The sequence below is a fragment of the Macrobrachium nipponense genome, chromosome 35 (genome assembly GCF_015104395.2).
Source record: "Macrobrachium nipponense isolate FS-2020 chromosome 35, ASM1510439v2, whole genome shotgun sequence".
NCBI lineage: Eukaryota > Metazoa > Arthropoda > Malacostraca > Decapoda > Palaemonidae > Macrobrachium > Macrobrachium nipponense.
The window spans coordinates 38,352,182-38,369,681 of NC_061096.1; the positions used below are offsets into that span (position 1 = coordinate 38,352,182).

Here is a 17,500-nt window from a genome sequence, read left to right on the forward strand (position 1 = left end):
CTAACAGCGGTGGATTACCTAAAGGAAAAAAGTACAACACAACAGTAACCACTGCATTAATACTATACCTGCTGAATCGTGAATGAACCCCCTACGCGGATAACTTCCACAACATTAGTCGTTAATGCCCCTACATAAACTGCTCATCAACAAAGATATTACACCATATATTAAAAGGGAAGAATTTTGAGAGAGAGAGAGAGAGAGAGAGAGAGAGAGAGAGAGAGAGAGAGAGAGAGAGAGAGAAGTTATATTTAGAAACAAACCTCTCATAAACAAGATACTACACCATATATTTAAAGGGAAAAATTTTTGCAGAGAGAGAGAGAGAGAGAGAGAGAGAGAGAGAGAGAGAGAGAGAGAGAGAGAGAGAGAATCTTCCATATCTAGTAACGCAGACAAAGAGCTAATTATGACAAAATTTCCTGCAGGCAATCGGAAACGATGAAAGGAATGGGAATGTTTCATTAACATTTCATAATATTCTAAGTAATTGAATGCTTAACGGTCAGAACAATTGGCAAGGTTTATTCATAACCCCCTCCCCGTTCACAAAAGGTAATCTGGATACCGAACAGGGCAAAGAAATAAGTATACAAACAACAATAAGGATTTGTGACCACAATTCGAGTGTTTCGCTATTATTATAGCATCCATTTAAAAGTAGAGTAGTATTGGGGATGGCCACAGGCAATGTTTAGGTACACATGCTCTAAACAACGATAACACAAGTTACAGGACGGCGTCTGAGCTACTGCTAAGCAGACAGTAATGTAGAATAGTTGTATGAGAGAGAGAGAGAGAGAGAGAGAGAGAGAGAGAGAAATCTTTAAGCTTTTACCTTTACTGACACAGTGAACCTTTAGCTACTGTCGACTCGGAGATTTCTTACATATCTCGTACTACTAAACCAATATTAAACTTTATTTCCCAAATACCATTACAATGTATGAGGAAAAAGGGAAAGAATGTGGTCCTTCGGACCGTAACAAATTGTACCACTCCTGCTTTTCAGAAGTGTCCTTTAGGGGCGGCAGAATACCTCGAGAGATTTTCTGTATCTTCACCGGAGCAGTCACAAGGAGGAAAATCACAACTACAAATGCATTTAACTTTAAGAATAAACCTCTAAAGTAAACTGAGAACTGATTTCAATACAGTTCAAAAAGAGTAACAATTATTAATAACCATTTACAGTTACCATAGGAGGAGGAAGGGACGAATGAAATACTATTGGTAATAGAAAAAATGTCTAACAACTGAAACTACTTCCATATTTACACGAGCAAAGACTTAGAAATAATTAAGCAGAATATGTTGAAATAAAGGAAAATGTAACGTAAGAAGAACTATCACACTGGGAAACGTGGAAATGCTTAGAAAGTAGATAAAAATCTAGCGTATGTGAAAGGCTGGATCAGTGATTTGAGATGGTTCGGACATGCGAAAGGAATGGGCGATGGTAAGCTTTGTATATAAATAAGCGTGCAACTCCTTGAAACAAATAAATATCGGCAGTCGTCGGCAAAAAAAAGTTACAAGAACATCCATATAGAAGGGCATTTGGCTAGCAACCTCATTCCAACAATAAACCGTCGGGAACAATTCACCTGAGTATGTGTATGTGCATATGTATAAGCATGTGTATATATATATACATACTAATATATATATATATATATATATATAATATATATATATATATATATATAAATACACGCAGAACAGGAAAACATCAATTACAGGCAGCAAAGAGCTTGATCCAATTTGTGAAAATAAACGGCACGTTTCGTTGAAAGAATACAAAAACAGTTACATGGCTTTCTTTGAACCCGACAACAAAAGCCAACGCAAGGAAAAGGGGCAACGGACAACTTTATAATAAAATAATTTGTAGTTCGTATGAATGGCGAAGAATGAATGAACGAAATGTATAAATAACATCTGTACAAAGCATCCGTTCATAGGAATGAACGAAACGGGTTAGAAAAATAATTTTTAATACGACAGTTAGGTAGCTCAGATTCATACCTTCGACCGTCAGATATCAAAGAGAGAGAGAGAGAGAGAGAGAGAGAGAGAGAGAGAGAGAGAGAGAGAGATCTACAAAACGAAACGTGTTGAAAAAATTTTAATTAGTTACGTTATTCACTTTATACCTTCACCCGTCTATTATCAAATGAAATATGAGAGAGAGAGAGAGAGAGAGAGAGAGAGAGAGAGAGAGAGAGAGAGAGAGAGAGAGAGCGTCAGCTGCTGCAATATAAGGAGACTTTAATCCTGGAGGAAATATGGAAATAACAATGTTTCTGAACATCAGACTCCATTAAAATTACTCCAGTCTATTACACAGTGTAAAGAGATTCTCATTTTGCATGGGCCTATTGCTTGGCTTAGTTAGGAGGGATATGTGATAGCTAATGGGCCTTTGAAATTTTAAACAGCTACTGATATCACCATGGAAATGAATTCGTGGCGAGATAAATAGGTTTCCATTTCTTCTCAATAAACAAGATTATAATGTCGGCCCATTCATAAGGAAGGAGTTTGAAACCATTTCAACAGCTTGACTCGCGTGTTGTAAGTGACCAAGCGTCAAAAATATAAATATTCCCTTTATAAAGTTTACATTTTACCTTGTATTTAATAAAACTGTGTTAGAAAAAGCTCCCTCAAAAAAAAAAAAATAATAATAATAATAAAAAAAAGACAGCAGGTCATCAAAATTTTCCCGAAGTTTCTTCTACATAAAACTTCCTAACGTCTTTGCCGAGGGAATCGCGAAATGGACTTGACAGTGTAATGATTAGAGAGAGAGAGAGAGAGAGAGAGAGAGAGAGAGAGAGAGAGAGAGAGAGAGATACTAATTTTCGGCTTGGGATTATCTTCACTGAAAGTTTCTGGCTAATGAATCTTCACAGAGAATCGGAGTGGCTCTGGAAGCGATAAAAATAATAATAATAATAATCTACAGGCTCTAGAATTCTCTATGTAACATCTCTTAATGCCATAATAAAATCGTTGTGATTGCTATTTCCATCACAACATTATCCAGATTCCAGCTTGAGCGTCACTTCTGTGTTACAACATTACTCTAGGGTTAATAAACTCCAAGTTTCAATGTTCCGTCCTCCAGCCCAGAGCCTGCTTTTCTCACCAATGGCCCCTTTTAAGAATGCAGAATGAGGGTCACTTGGTCCTAGTCCCTGAACGGTACGTAACGTCTTCAGGATCGGAACTTACAGTCTCAACCCTATGTTATATTATTACAAGTTAACCTTAATCATAATAATAATCACTGAAAAAGAAACCCACAAAATTAATGGGTATAACGTGTTAACTTATAAATATTTACATTTTATTTTTCTCAAGAGCTGTGTAGGAGAAGACTGCTGGGCCTTGACCCAGGCTGACAACCTGCACATCTCTTGAGAAAGGGCCACAGATAGGGCCTGAAAGTACTCGAGTGTTGAGTTAAATAAAATGTAAATATTTATAAGTAAACACGTCATACACAGTAATTTTGCGAGTTTCTTTTCCAGAAGAAAACTGAAAGAAGTTTTTGCATGGTTCAATATTAATAATAATATTTTTTTAAATTCCACTACAAGTCTTATCAATTTTCCTCAAACTTCTTTTTTTTTTTCTTGAGGAAAAATAATCACGAATCTTAAAACTCCTGAACAGACAGAAGCTGCATTCAGAAATGCACGTGAACGGAACTCGACTCGAAGTTAAACAAAAATGAAAGTAACTTAATCGCCGACTTTTGCTGGACCTCGAGAGCCTCTGCAGTGATGCAAATGGCGCTTGAAAGCTTTAATTCTAATTTATTAGCACTACCAGGGAAATTGTCGAAACTAACCGAAGTCGAAATTACCCCGCGGACTCAGCTGCGCAGAAACGCAACTCGATGTATATCGGAAAATGAAAAGGCAACCATCAGTGGCTTTCAGTGAATTATGTGGCATTTTATTTATTTGCCATTTAATTTTTTCTTTTTCTTTTTTCTAAGGAGAAAAGTTAACCAATAGATTTCATCAAATCATTTCATATAATACAAGCCTTGGGAACGCGAGATATTTCTTGTAATCTACTTTTAAATAAAAATAATTGGGGATATCTATCTTAACTCGCATCAATTAACATTAGGATACACAAGGAAAAGCCGTCGGATACACAGGTAAAAAAACCTTAGGCACAAGATATCGACTTCATCACAAGCTAATACAAACTATTCGTGCGGACGCAGCTCTGTTTTACAATAACTTTTCATTAAAATATAGTTACCACCTCAAATCCACATCATCTGTGACATCCTTCTCTAAAAAACCAATGCTAAATCTACTTCTGAATCCCAAAGCCAAATATAATGACATTTCCCTAACGTTACGATTCTCTCCCTAGTTCGTTTTCGCAAAGAAAAACGTGTTATTTTTCGTTCGAGTCAAATTCAGTATCAAGGTATCCTCTCGCACTCTGGTAGACAGGGACAAATCTAATTCTCTACTGACTTCGTCTCCTGTAATAACGTTTCCTTGTAATAAGATTTCCCAGCGTCATATCCAAGTACGGCTTTTACACAGCGGGGAATAACAACGCACAAGTTAATTACACCAGTGTCTAGGTTTATACGTGAAGCTAAGAACAAGGATATACTTACGTATATCTGAATATTATATTTAAAAAAAAAATGATGATTCGTTCAGATACTGCGGAACCTAAACGCATTAAGTTATTTACTTCGAGATCCACTGATTTTTTCATTATATGGATTGAGCCCTTATTTAAAGACACCTTCCAATTTATGGTTCACGCTTGGGATATATGCATGATATTGACGCCTTACATGAAAGAAAGATATATTATTCCAATAAAGCCAACATCCCTTACCAATGACCTTATCACATGCGCAACTTTCTGGAAGCCTATTTTGAAGAACGATGACCTTTCCTGTAACAGTCATAGGGTAGCATATACCTATAGCGGACGAATTGGAAAATCTGACATTTATGAACCCATAATGATATATACTAAATTTGCCAGGTGCTTGCTTTTATTCCCTTTGATTCATTACATACAATAGTCAAGAGAGCATGCTTTCAACAGCAAATATGAGACAGAATGGAATGATGGCAAATTGAATTTCAGAAATTCCTCATGCAATATTACGTTCATGGTGAAATAATAAAATGGCACATTAATCTTCTCTAAACGAAAGAGAGAGAGAGAGAGAGAGAGAGAGAGAGAGAGAGAGAGAGAGAGAGAGAGAGAGAGAGGGAGGTTCTTTCCACTATAAACTTCAGTTTCCGGTGAAACAATCTTTTCCGATACAAGAGGCTAAAGGAAGATAACTTTCCGGGGCGAAAAACTAATACTTGCCTCTTCTCCGAAGCCTTTTTCCGAGAGGAGGACCCTCTCTAGCTCACAGGAAAACTGTTCGTCATTTTAAATATCAAGCCTCCACCTTTGATGCATCACTCACCTGAAAAAAGGAAATAAGAAAATATATATTAGTAAAATATAATCATAATATCAAAGTCCTGTTTTCACATTTTATATTCATGCCGATAATAAAAACATTTCATACAATGTGACAAGGCAATCTCAGACTGCTCGTCAGAATGCTCGAAATCTGTATATATTTGTAAGGTCAAAGTTCAAATGAGATAAATATAACAATTTCAGCAGCTTCGTCAAAAACTATTTCTTCCTGTGACGTGTATATATATATATATATATAATATATATATATATAGAATATATATATATATATACATACATATATCTTACTTATATACGTATATATATATATATATAATATATATATATATATATATATATGTATGTTTCTTAAAATTAACAGTAGATGGCAACGTGACTTTATTGAATAAGCGAATACCACAAGAAAATGATAGGCAGAAATCCAAGCGCTTTCGTCTTTACTAAGACATTGTAAAGACGAAAGCGCTCGAATTTCAGCCTATCATTTTCTGTGGTATTCCTTATATATATAATATATATAGAATTATTATATATCCCTATATAATATATATATATATATATATATATATATAATATATATATATATATATATATATAGTATATATATATATATATATATATATCATGATATATATAATATATATATATATATATATCTATATATATATTTAGCCACATATATATATGTATATTTATATAAATACAAAACAAAATTAAGGAAAAATAAAAATCACAAGAAATATTATGTTGCCACAATAGAACACTAGCACAGGCGACACATCAAGCTGAACTGAATCCCTGTACAACAGCTAATTCCAGATCAAAGTTATTTCCTTGAGAGGCAGGATAAATGCCTCTGGAATCACAGAGGAAGTGAATGCTGCGAAGGACTGACCATACCGACTGATTCTCGAGCTCGCAACTTTCACGCAGTCTGTATCTATAAGAATATGAAGACAGAGAGTGAAGCCTACAAAATGGCCAGCGCAATAAACTTTTGTGTACAGAGCATAATGCTCTATAAAACTCTCACCCACAGCTCATGAAACTTTTAGCTACGACCCTGAGGTGGATGTGCTGTTGGTACCATAGCGGTGCCAGACGCACGATCATGTCTAAATTCAATCTTAAATAAAAAAAAACTACAGAGGCTAGAGGGCTGCAACTTGGTATGATTGATGATTGGAGAGTAGATGACCAACATACCAATTTGCAGCCCTCTAGCCTCAGTATTTCTTAAGATCCGAGGGCGGACGGACTGAACTGTTTTCTTTCACAGACACCTAAAAACGAGCTAAAGGTCACAGTAAAATGTATAAAACAACAAAAATGAAATCGAAAAGGTCATTCACCTCACTGTCCCGCTATAGAAAATTAAGGGTAAATGCTTTACTACTTTCAACAGTACACTTTTGATTGTTCGTTGACGGGATCTCTTGATTTTTTGTTTAACTGAATGTTATGGTGAAATTGAACACTCGTGCTGTACAGCGAATAAACTCGCAGATTGTACAGAAGGCAGTGCAGCGATGTGGTATGCAAATGGAAGAGTTAAACAACATACAGTGACATGCTTTTTTTTTTTAGACATAATTAACAAAGAATACAGCACTGAAATGCAAGAAGTACAATAGCAGGCAAGGTCCGGGGATTCATGATTTATACATACACATATGTATGTATATGTATATGCATATAAATGTGAGTGTAGTAGTATACATTCATAATTAAGTTAAAAATAGAAATAAAATGTATGTCTATATGTACACACGCACACACAGGGACACACGCATTTATATATATATATATATATATATATATATATATATATATATATATATATATATATATATGTGTGTGTGTGTTTGTGCGTGTGTGTGTGTATGTGTGTGTGTGTAAATGATGAAGTCACCAAACTAACAAACCAACGCTCTGTCCGAAAAGGTTCATCAGAAGAGAAAAAACAAATCCCCCATGTTTTCTCGAAATTTTTCCAACAAAACATTTTTTTTTAAATTAAGACTTTTTGGCCTAAAAACAAAAACAAAAAAACAATCCCTTGGATACTCCGGTTAATTAAAGCCACGAATTCCGGGGAATTTTAAGACTAAAAATAGAGCAACTTTTCCTCTCTACGTGAAATAACGTTGGGGGAAAAAATCAGAGCCAGGAAACGAATCCTTTATAATCTACAATCACCGCAAAGCTATTCGTCACTGCCGAGAATGGGATGAATTGCTGACGCGTCTGACAATGGCGCCATGCGATTTCTGTCCAATATATACACACACACACGCACTTACGTTAACAAGTTTCTCTCTCTCTCTCTCTCTCTCTCTCTCTATCTCCTCCTCTCTCTCTCTCTCTCTCTCTCGTGTATATAAATGCAAATATCAATCTATATACATATATATATACGAGCAATAAGTCACCAAACAGCACGTGACAAATATGTACGTAAATAGCCACCTTCCATGTGCTATTACGAACATATATATACATTACATATATTATATATACTGTTATATACATACATTATATATATATATATATATATATATATATATTATATATATTGATCGGATATTGTACGCAAGAACATTTTCTATATCACTTCTTTCTTAAAAAGAAAAATGCATACAGACAATAACAATACTTACAAATAACACCCAATAACCCTGACAGTACTAACATAGTAAACACTTTTCATATAGAAAAAATTCCTATACATTCCTTAAAACATTAACGTATAAAAATAGGGGGAAAAAATCAAAAGAACACCAAATCCTATTCATGGACATTACCGAAAAGTTCGGATGAAAATTCCCACATTTCCCGGGAATTCAATGCCTATTCATTATGCAACAAACGATTGCCATCCTAAAATGAAAACATTAACGCGAATTTCTCTTCCCAGATTTTTATAGAATATTTTTCGAAATGCACAGCCGAGGTTTTGACGTGACCTATATTCCAGACAATAATTATTGCCGAAATGTAGATTGGAAATATGAGTAACCTCCAACCCTACAAACATAAGCTTCGTTTCTCGACATCAAGCCCAATTACAGTTGGAACAAACACGCATCCATATAACACACACACACACACACACACACACACACACACACACACACATCATATATATTATATATATATATATATATATATGTATATATATATATATATATATATATATATATATACACAGAAACATATATATACATATATATAGCATATGTATACATATATAATGTATTAATAGTATTTAGAAAGTATGACTGGGAAGAAGTAAATTCAACATTGTGGTGCTTTAGATTCCAGATCTCTAACTAATATACTATTTATAGGTTAGTAGTAATTTGCAAACAAGCACCTTTTCATCACCAGAATCCCTCGTGTACAATTAAAACCATCACAAAACTATCATCCTTGTCTAGGCATGAATTTTTATATTCTTACAATTCGATTCCAACTTCACGATTTACAGAATAATCTTTAATTTCATCAAAATCTAAATCCATGCACATTTTAAAGATGCGGTTCAAATCCTCAACCTTAAATTTTTCGAAAGATCTCATTACATTTGCAAGGCCTACTCAAAACCCTCGTCAAATTCAGGACCCATTATTTCATCAACCTGTACGGCATAAACAGTAAAACTTAATAACGCCTCAACTTTCCTGGAAATCAAATCACGGATCAGCCTTCTATCAAAGAATGACAGATGCCGTTTGACATTAACTGCCAAAGCCCAGGCACCTGATCCAATAATGCAGTTCAGTACCACCTTGGAATATAGAAAATCTCAATTGCTAAATTACCATAACTGATCTAAAATGGATAATGGCACTGCAACATGACGTACCTCAGTGAGGCCATATGTACTTTCTTAAAAGGTCAGTCTCTGTAATACACAACGCAGATCTATAAAACTCAAGTGAAAGTTCACAGTCTTAGATTTCAAGGAGATGTACTCATAGTATCATCCTTTCCAACTTCCCAATCTAGCTGAAATACAATAAATACAGTGAGATACAGTAAAAATCCAAAGCCTTGCCTTTCTTGTAACAAAACACAACGAACAAAAGAATTCCAGAGGCTTTTTACTTATTTATTTATTTATGAAATATCCACGTAATACCTCCAAGCAGTCAAAATGGATAAAACGGCACTTCAGAGCCTTTGTGGAGGCCACACGAAATATTGCAGGCACCGAATAGTTACAAAGACAAAATAAAAAATCCCTTACATTTAACGAACATATGGGCCACCCCCTCTCATAATTCTTGTCTGAAATTCTATCATTAATCTCTTCATAAAAAGAAGCTAACACATATTTAACAGTTAAGTTTGCAGACATGGTTATCAATAATAACCACAACCAGTTCAATAAAAATGCTTTAAAGGAGGAAAATTACAAGATACAGCATATATATCGGAAGGCTGGCATTTCACGTTTGGAAATGACCGGTTAAGAAAACTGGCATTGCCTGGTGACTTCCATAAAACATCCTTCCTATTGGGATTAACTGATATTGGTGCAGTGAGGCCGAGGAAGAGCTGATGCTACAAATGATCGAGATGATCTCGAGGGCAATGCCTAGAGCAACCTCTATAGTGGACAGGATTTGGAATCAAGCTGGAAGTTAAGAGTTCGTAATACAAATCCATAATTTGGTTATATCCCATTGTGTAATGTTACTGTAAATACAGAACTGAAAATGTTGAAGGAACAAAATAAATATATAGGGACAAAATAAAAATTGAGATCTTGTAAATAAAAAAAATCGAAATCGAATGAAAATAATGATTACCTCTTTCAATATTCATTAAGAGATGTGGGGAATATACGTAACAAATGTCACATAAAATTAAACAGTATGAAGTTTGAAGGCAAAACCATTCGGAGAACGCTGCATTTTCTGTCGTTCTGGTGCACGGGTCGACTTGAATCTTATTCACTTCCATGAACAAAAACAAAAATAAAAACAAGAATTTTTTCTGTTTTGTGAAATCCGAGTAGTGCGTATCGAGACCCACTCCAAAGTCAAGTGATACTCGAAACCTATTCTGAAAGTGTCAACTCGGAATCCAACCCCAAAACTCAAGTGTGGTTCTTGAAAACCTTACAAGGGTCAACCATAAGAATCTCATTTTTTTTTTTCATGCCATTTATCTGATCTTCGGTATATACAATATAATGCATAATATATATAAATAAGCATTTGCAAACATAAGGGAAAAAATAAACACTAAAAGCTAAAAATTAAAGCATCAAGACCAAAATGGATTTAAAAATCCATTACCGGAGTCCAATGCACAGTAGCTATTAATGAAGACGCCTGGCTGAACAGCAGTTATTAATTAAGATGCCTCTTTCATTTGCCCATCTACCGTCAAGGGAATAGGAGGAGAGCAGAGAGCCACACCCTTGAGAATATCCACTTTAATTGGTGACCTCCCCAATCAGAGTGGCACCATCTTCCTGGCACTCTGAAACAATATCTGCCCTATCAAACTATCGCCTTTACCACAAACCTGAATTAAATACGAAAGTCTCTCTCTCTCTCTCTCTCTCTCCTCTCTCTCTCTCTCTCTCTCTCTCTCTCGGAGATCCCCTTACTCAGCACGTCCCCGACCTTAATCTTGGATGTGCCTCATATATTATCTCTTAAATCAGGTCGTTATAAGGAAGAACTTGGCTAATCCTTATGATTAATTAGTAAGAAAGGGTTTTTCTTAATTAAGTTCCAGGCATGACTGAAGTGCAATGTTGCATGTAACATGGAGGAAATAAATAATTTATATAAAATATTTATGTTATTACTTATCAAACTATAGTTTTTCCCAGAGAGAGAGAGAGAGAGAGAGACGAGAGAGAGAGAGAGAGGAGACGAGAGAGAGAGAGAGAGAGAGAGAGAGAGACTAATCCAACCGTAGTAGTATAATATTGCGTACCAGAATTAACCTAGCTAGGATGTAAACAGTATACATTAAAGAAAACAAAATCCTAATAATACCTAATGAAATAAGGATTTGATAAAGATATATTCGTGATTGTTTGCAACACAAGCACACACAAATTATTACACAAAACGCATCGTCTATGCTTAAATTTTTCCCGTGTAACAAAAAATACTGGAAATATTCTCCATATTTAGACTGATTGCCGTCTAGCCTGGCCCAGAATTTTTCTCCCTATATAAGTATGCAATACAAAGCAATCGGCCATCAAGGTACAGATGAAGTGACCTCGATTATAAATATACAACTTTAATTACGACAGAGATGTGTATCACAGAGTTAAAACTAATGATATCTGTTGTGCTGAAGGGATAATGTCACTGTCACCTAATTATCAACCCAACAATACTTATGTTCGAATCCTTAGCTCGGGTAATATACTTAAATAATTTCCATTTGCGTGTGAGTTATTCTCTTCGCAAAGTAATATGTAGTATTAATGGGTTGTTGATTGATTAACATTTGATTGTAGGAAAAATGTTACTCGTGGAATGGAAAACACTATATATATATATATATATATATATATTATATATATATATATAGATATGTATATATATATGCATGCATAATAAATTGTAATAGCCACAATGGCCTCTTAATTTCTCGAATTCTTAAGAGAGAGAGAGCAAAGAATTTGAGAAGAAAAGAGGGCATATGTATCCGGTATAAATGACCAGTAGATTCTCAAAATATATGCGTATACATGCATATATATACATGAATATAATGTATATATTATACATACATACGTATATATACATACACACACAATCATATATATATATATATATATATATATATATATACATATATATATACACATACATATTACAATTTCATATGTATCCGGTAAAAATGACCAATAGATTCTCCAAATATATGCGTATATATGCATATATATAATGTATATATTATACATACATACATACATATATATATATACATATTACAATTTCATATGTATCCGGTAAAAATGACCAGTAGATTCTCCAAATATATGCGTATATATGCATATATATATATATATATATATATATATATATATATATATATATATATACATATAAATACATATAAACATAACCATACACACACACACACAACTTCCTTTATTCTTTAAACGTCCTCGAGCACCGATAACGCCTTCGTTCTCTGGCGAAAGGGACGATTCTATGGCAGCGAGTGTCGTCGTCGACGTCGAAGGAAGGCCGGGCAGAGCCCGTTGCTATGGCAACTGAGATTCTCTTAATAAAGAGAGATCAAATGCACACATGCTTCTTTAATTAGAAACACGCATCATGTTGAAAAATCGATAGAGTACGTTTTACATCTATTCGGAAGTTTATTTGTACATACAGAATCGCATTTTGTGAACGATATTATGTTATTAACACTTCACGAAATGTGGTGGGAAGTGCTATGTAAAATGTAAAACTTTTCGACTGTTCACTTCTTATGATAATAAGGTTTTCTTGTGATTTGAAGCAACGGTGAACATTTAAACGATGATTCTAGACATTAAAAAAGACGTGGATAAAAACAGAGGCAGTCGACTTGTCTTCACATGAAAATGAGAATAAATGTACTTACTGACGTGAACGAACATACATTTATATAACTAATTGTTTTGTACTCTCTTTTCGTAACGTACATACAATTTCACTACGTACACAATTACCACAATGCCCTATTTAAAATTATATGGGTTCCTTGTAATGAGTGATCAGTAGATTCCATACACACACACATACACACGGATAGAGCGAGAGAGATGAGAGAGAGAGTGAGGAGAGAGAGATGAGAGAGAGAGGAGAGGAAGCACACACACACACTATATAATATATATATATATATATATATATATATATAATAATGGTATATATGTATTATATATGTATATATATATATATATATATATATATATATATATATATATATATATACATTACATGCGAGTGTGCGCCTGTATACTCACTTTGCTTATTCGTATTACTAATCGATAGCCCGAAATACTACATTTCAGACGACCTCAGTAAAGGGAGATGAACAGTTATGAGGTATTTAAAGTTTCTTCGCTCATCAGTGACCTCATTTTTCCTGGTGCATCCATTTTCGTTCTCTTCTATTATTATTTTTTTTTATTATTGTTCGGCTCAATTATCAATGTCTTTTTTTTATATTTTTTCATTCATATCTGAAATGGAATTCCACTCAATTTTCCGCTGAATTTTTCATAAATGATACCGAATTTTTCTCTTGGTTGTTTCATTTCACAAAAGATTATGTAAATACAAGAGTATATTCCAGTTTTGTCTCACATTTAGTAATTCCTGATTCTGAGAGAGAGAGAGAGAGAGAGAGAGAGAGAGAGAGAGAGAGAGAGAGAGAGAGAGGAGAGAGGTTTAAATGTAAATATATATTTGTTTTGTCTAAATGTAATATTGCTGATTCATGCAAATGTATAATACTGTTTTGTCTAAATGTAATATTCCTGATTCAGTGTGTGTGTGTGTGTGTGTGTGTGTGTGTGAGAGAGAGAGAGAGAGAGAGAGAGAGAGAGAGAGAGAGAGAGAGAGAGAGAGACTTTATTAACAGCAATTATAATCGAGGTCACGTATATGCTTTTCCGAGAAGTGTGATAGGCTGGAAATAATTATCGCATGTGACTCCAGGCATTTTATACTCTACATTTTATATGTGCATTTCTTTTTCCTGTTCTCTTTACAAAGGTTGCTTGCCTTATAAGCCAAACCAGTTCACATAAAATTGCCAACAGATTTGAAATCATCAGTAGATATCAACATTAAGTGGCTAATAATTAAGTCGTTCATAAACTCTAGCTTAACCTGATCAGACTGTAACACTTCCCTCATCAGGGCTTTTTTAATAACATAAGAAGTGGGTCATTTAAAAGCTGGGTTATCATTATGGGATAACCTGTTTGAACCGAAATCCAGTCAGGTGAGAGACCACGACAATTCCCTTCATCTATAATATTCCTGAATTACAGTAGGGGGACATTACTTTCTTTCGGGTTTGATTTGATTTATATAGATTTTTGGCATTATGCCAAGTACTGGGTCAACTAAGGCTATTCAGCGCTGAAACGGAAATTGACAGTAAAAGGTTTGAAAGGTGTTGCAGGAGGAAAACCTAGCAGCTGCACTATGAAACAATTGTACTTGGTTAGAGAGAGAGAGAGAGAGAGAGAGAGAGAGAGAAGAGAGAGAGAGAAATGGGAGGAGGAGGAGGGGGAGGAGGAGAGTGGGTACTTGGCCTTACTGCTTTCGCAAGCAATGCAACTGTACCCAGAGCACAATACGGACATGTCCACTTAGTGCAACTGTATTTAGGTAACCTACATCGTATAAACCCTATTAAATGTGGTGTACATCCACGTTTACATTACAACTCGTGCTTATTTCCATCAGAGAAAAAACCATCAAAATACATCGAATTTTCCACTCCACATCAAATTTCATTTCCTCCATGATGAAGCGCATGTTTTCATTACTGATAAAACCAATTGCCCCTTCTCTTGGTATGAAGTTTCCCCTCAACAGTAACCACATTTTTCCCCTTTTCGGACGTCGAGTGTTTCTTTTCCAAGTACGAACAGAAAAATTCCATATTTCGAAACTTGACATTTTCCCCCTCAGAGTCCATAAACTCATTTTTCTCATCTTTCATCGTGGCAAATAGAACGCACGATATAGAACATTCCACAATGCAAAATTGTACTGTAAAATATAAAAAGGAACAGCCTTTAAACAAAGTCAGTATAAAATATAAAAATACATTTTTAAAATCAAATGTTAATAAATCTAGATTTAACTGAACGCAGACCTTTAATTTACCAGTATCTCCTCACTTCACTACTATAAATAGCAGTATGTAAGCGTATATGTTTTGGTCTCAGTTCTGGGAAGACAAGCAACTTCCACGGGGTAGAATCATGACGTCATCCAGGCTCTTTCACAACTGGCCTACATATAGGTATGATAAACACATTTAAATTAGACATTTCGAGTCATTATTCATACAAACAAGATGATACGTTTGGTATGTACGGTTTATCCAGAAAAACTCCATCACTACATACAAGGTTTGACGGACGATGCGTATGAAATGAAATTGATGGTTGTCTAAGTATGGACAGCAGGTAAAATATCTACGGGCTGCTCTACGAGTAAGAGCCCGTGTTGGCATAAGGCCAGCTTAATCTCAAACAACAACAGGTAAAATATTTCAAAACTCAAAAGCCGTTGTAATTTTTATTCCTCTCACAAGTGTCTTTTACTTACAAGTATACTCGTATGATGCATATTATGCAAAATAATAACTTTCCATAACAGAAGTCCGTTCATTTACTGGACTCTAATTGAAGGCAATGCGGTGGACACAACAGTATTTGTAAGTAATGAAATCTACCAGGTTTTTATGTCGATTCGGTTCCCAGTCCAGACCCGGCAAATTTTTTTTACCAATACATCATTAGCAGCGGCTGAGATGAGAGAGGGAGAGAGTGGAGAGAGAGAGAGAGAGAGAGAGAGAGAGAGAGAGTCCCTGGTCGATATGATACAATATATGCAATCGTGTTACGTATAACAGCTCAGCATCACTTAAAAAGTTAAATATGTTTTATATCATCAAAGCTAATTCGTGTCAATATATATATATATATATATATATATATATATATAATATATATATATATATATATATATATATATATATATAACATATACTTTTATAAACATACTTATATACGTTTATCTATATATATATATATATATATATTTATATATGCACATAAATACTGACCTCAAAACAACTAGGCGTTTAGTTAAGGTTTTGCTTAATAGAAAAAATCATTACAATGCATCAAATCAACCACCATCAAGAAAATCTAATTAAAAGTTAACGAAACGCGTTAGGTTAGCGGAAAAAATTAATAGGTCTCTTACAGGGCGGCCTTAATTCTGTTTTAATTACATTAACAACCGAATCATGAAATGAAGATCCTGGATTCGCATTATTTTCTTTCTCGAAGAAATGTAACTTTGGTAGGTGAAAGTTACGAAAAAAAAAAGTTTTTCTCTTCAAATGATTCCAAAAATCCCCGCCTACATATCGTAATCTTATTCAATGTTTCATTCTGGATTCGGTTTCGAAATCTTTATTCCACGTTTCAATCAGATTTACGTACGTCGAGGGCCTTTAGCCTTTAGAAGTCACGCGTGATAATTCGCGGAAGGAAATCATTTCAAGGGTATAACCCAAACGGGGGTATGCATTAATAACAATGTCAGACTTGCACACAATTCGCAGTGGGTTCACGTCAAGCATGAATGGTTATGAGGAACATGGTTCATGACTAATGACCGAAACGATTTGAGTATATACTATATTATTGTTTGCGGAATCTAAATTACACTCGAAATTATAGCTTGTGAATAAAAAATTATATCAAAAATTATTAATCGCCAATAAAAAATTGCAACATAAATTATTACTTGTGAATAAACAATGACATCAGAAATCATGAATTGTGAATAAAAAAAATTACAACAGAAATGATCAATTTTGAATAAAAAAAATAACACCAGAAATTATTGTGAATACAAAACTACACCATAAATTATTACTTCTGAATAAATATTTACATCATAAATTAAAAATTGTGAAAAAAACTTACATTATAAATTATTGCTTGTAAATAAAAAATGACACCATATACTATTGCTTGTGAATAAACAATTATATATACCATAAATTATTATTTGTGAGTAAAAATAAACCGCAGATTATCACCTACAAATACAAAATTTACACCGTAGATTATTTCCTGTGGAGAAAGAAAATGACATCATAAATTATTACTAGCGAATAATAAATGTACTATATGCAGAAAAATACAGAACCGGTGAAATCATTAAATTACGAAAGTATTGATAACCGATAC

The 17,500-nt window shown here is 34.2% G+C and overlaps 1 protein-coding gene across 9 annotated transcripts in view; it reads right to left on the minus strand.

Annotated features, from left to right (window-relative positions):
- Positions 1–17,500, minus strand: part of LOC135208655 (RILP-like protein homolog) — a 332,766-nt gene that overhangs the window by 100,832 nt on the left and 214,434 nt on the right. Inside the window, exon 1 of one of the 9 annotated variants that reach the window (XM_064241055.1) lies at positions 5,383–5,485. The exons of the other annotated variants lie outside the window; for them this stretch is intronic. The gene's annotated coding sequence lies outside the window, so the exon portion shown is untranslated. Of the gene's footprint in view, positions 1–5,382; positions 5,486–17,500 lie in introns of those variants that run through there. 9 annotated transcript variants of the gene reach the window in all.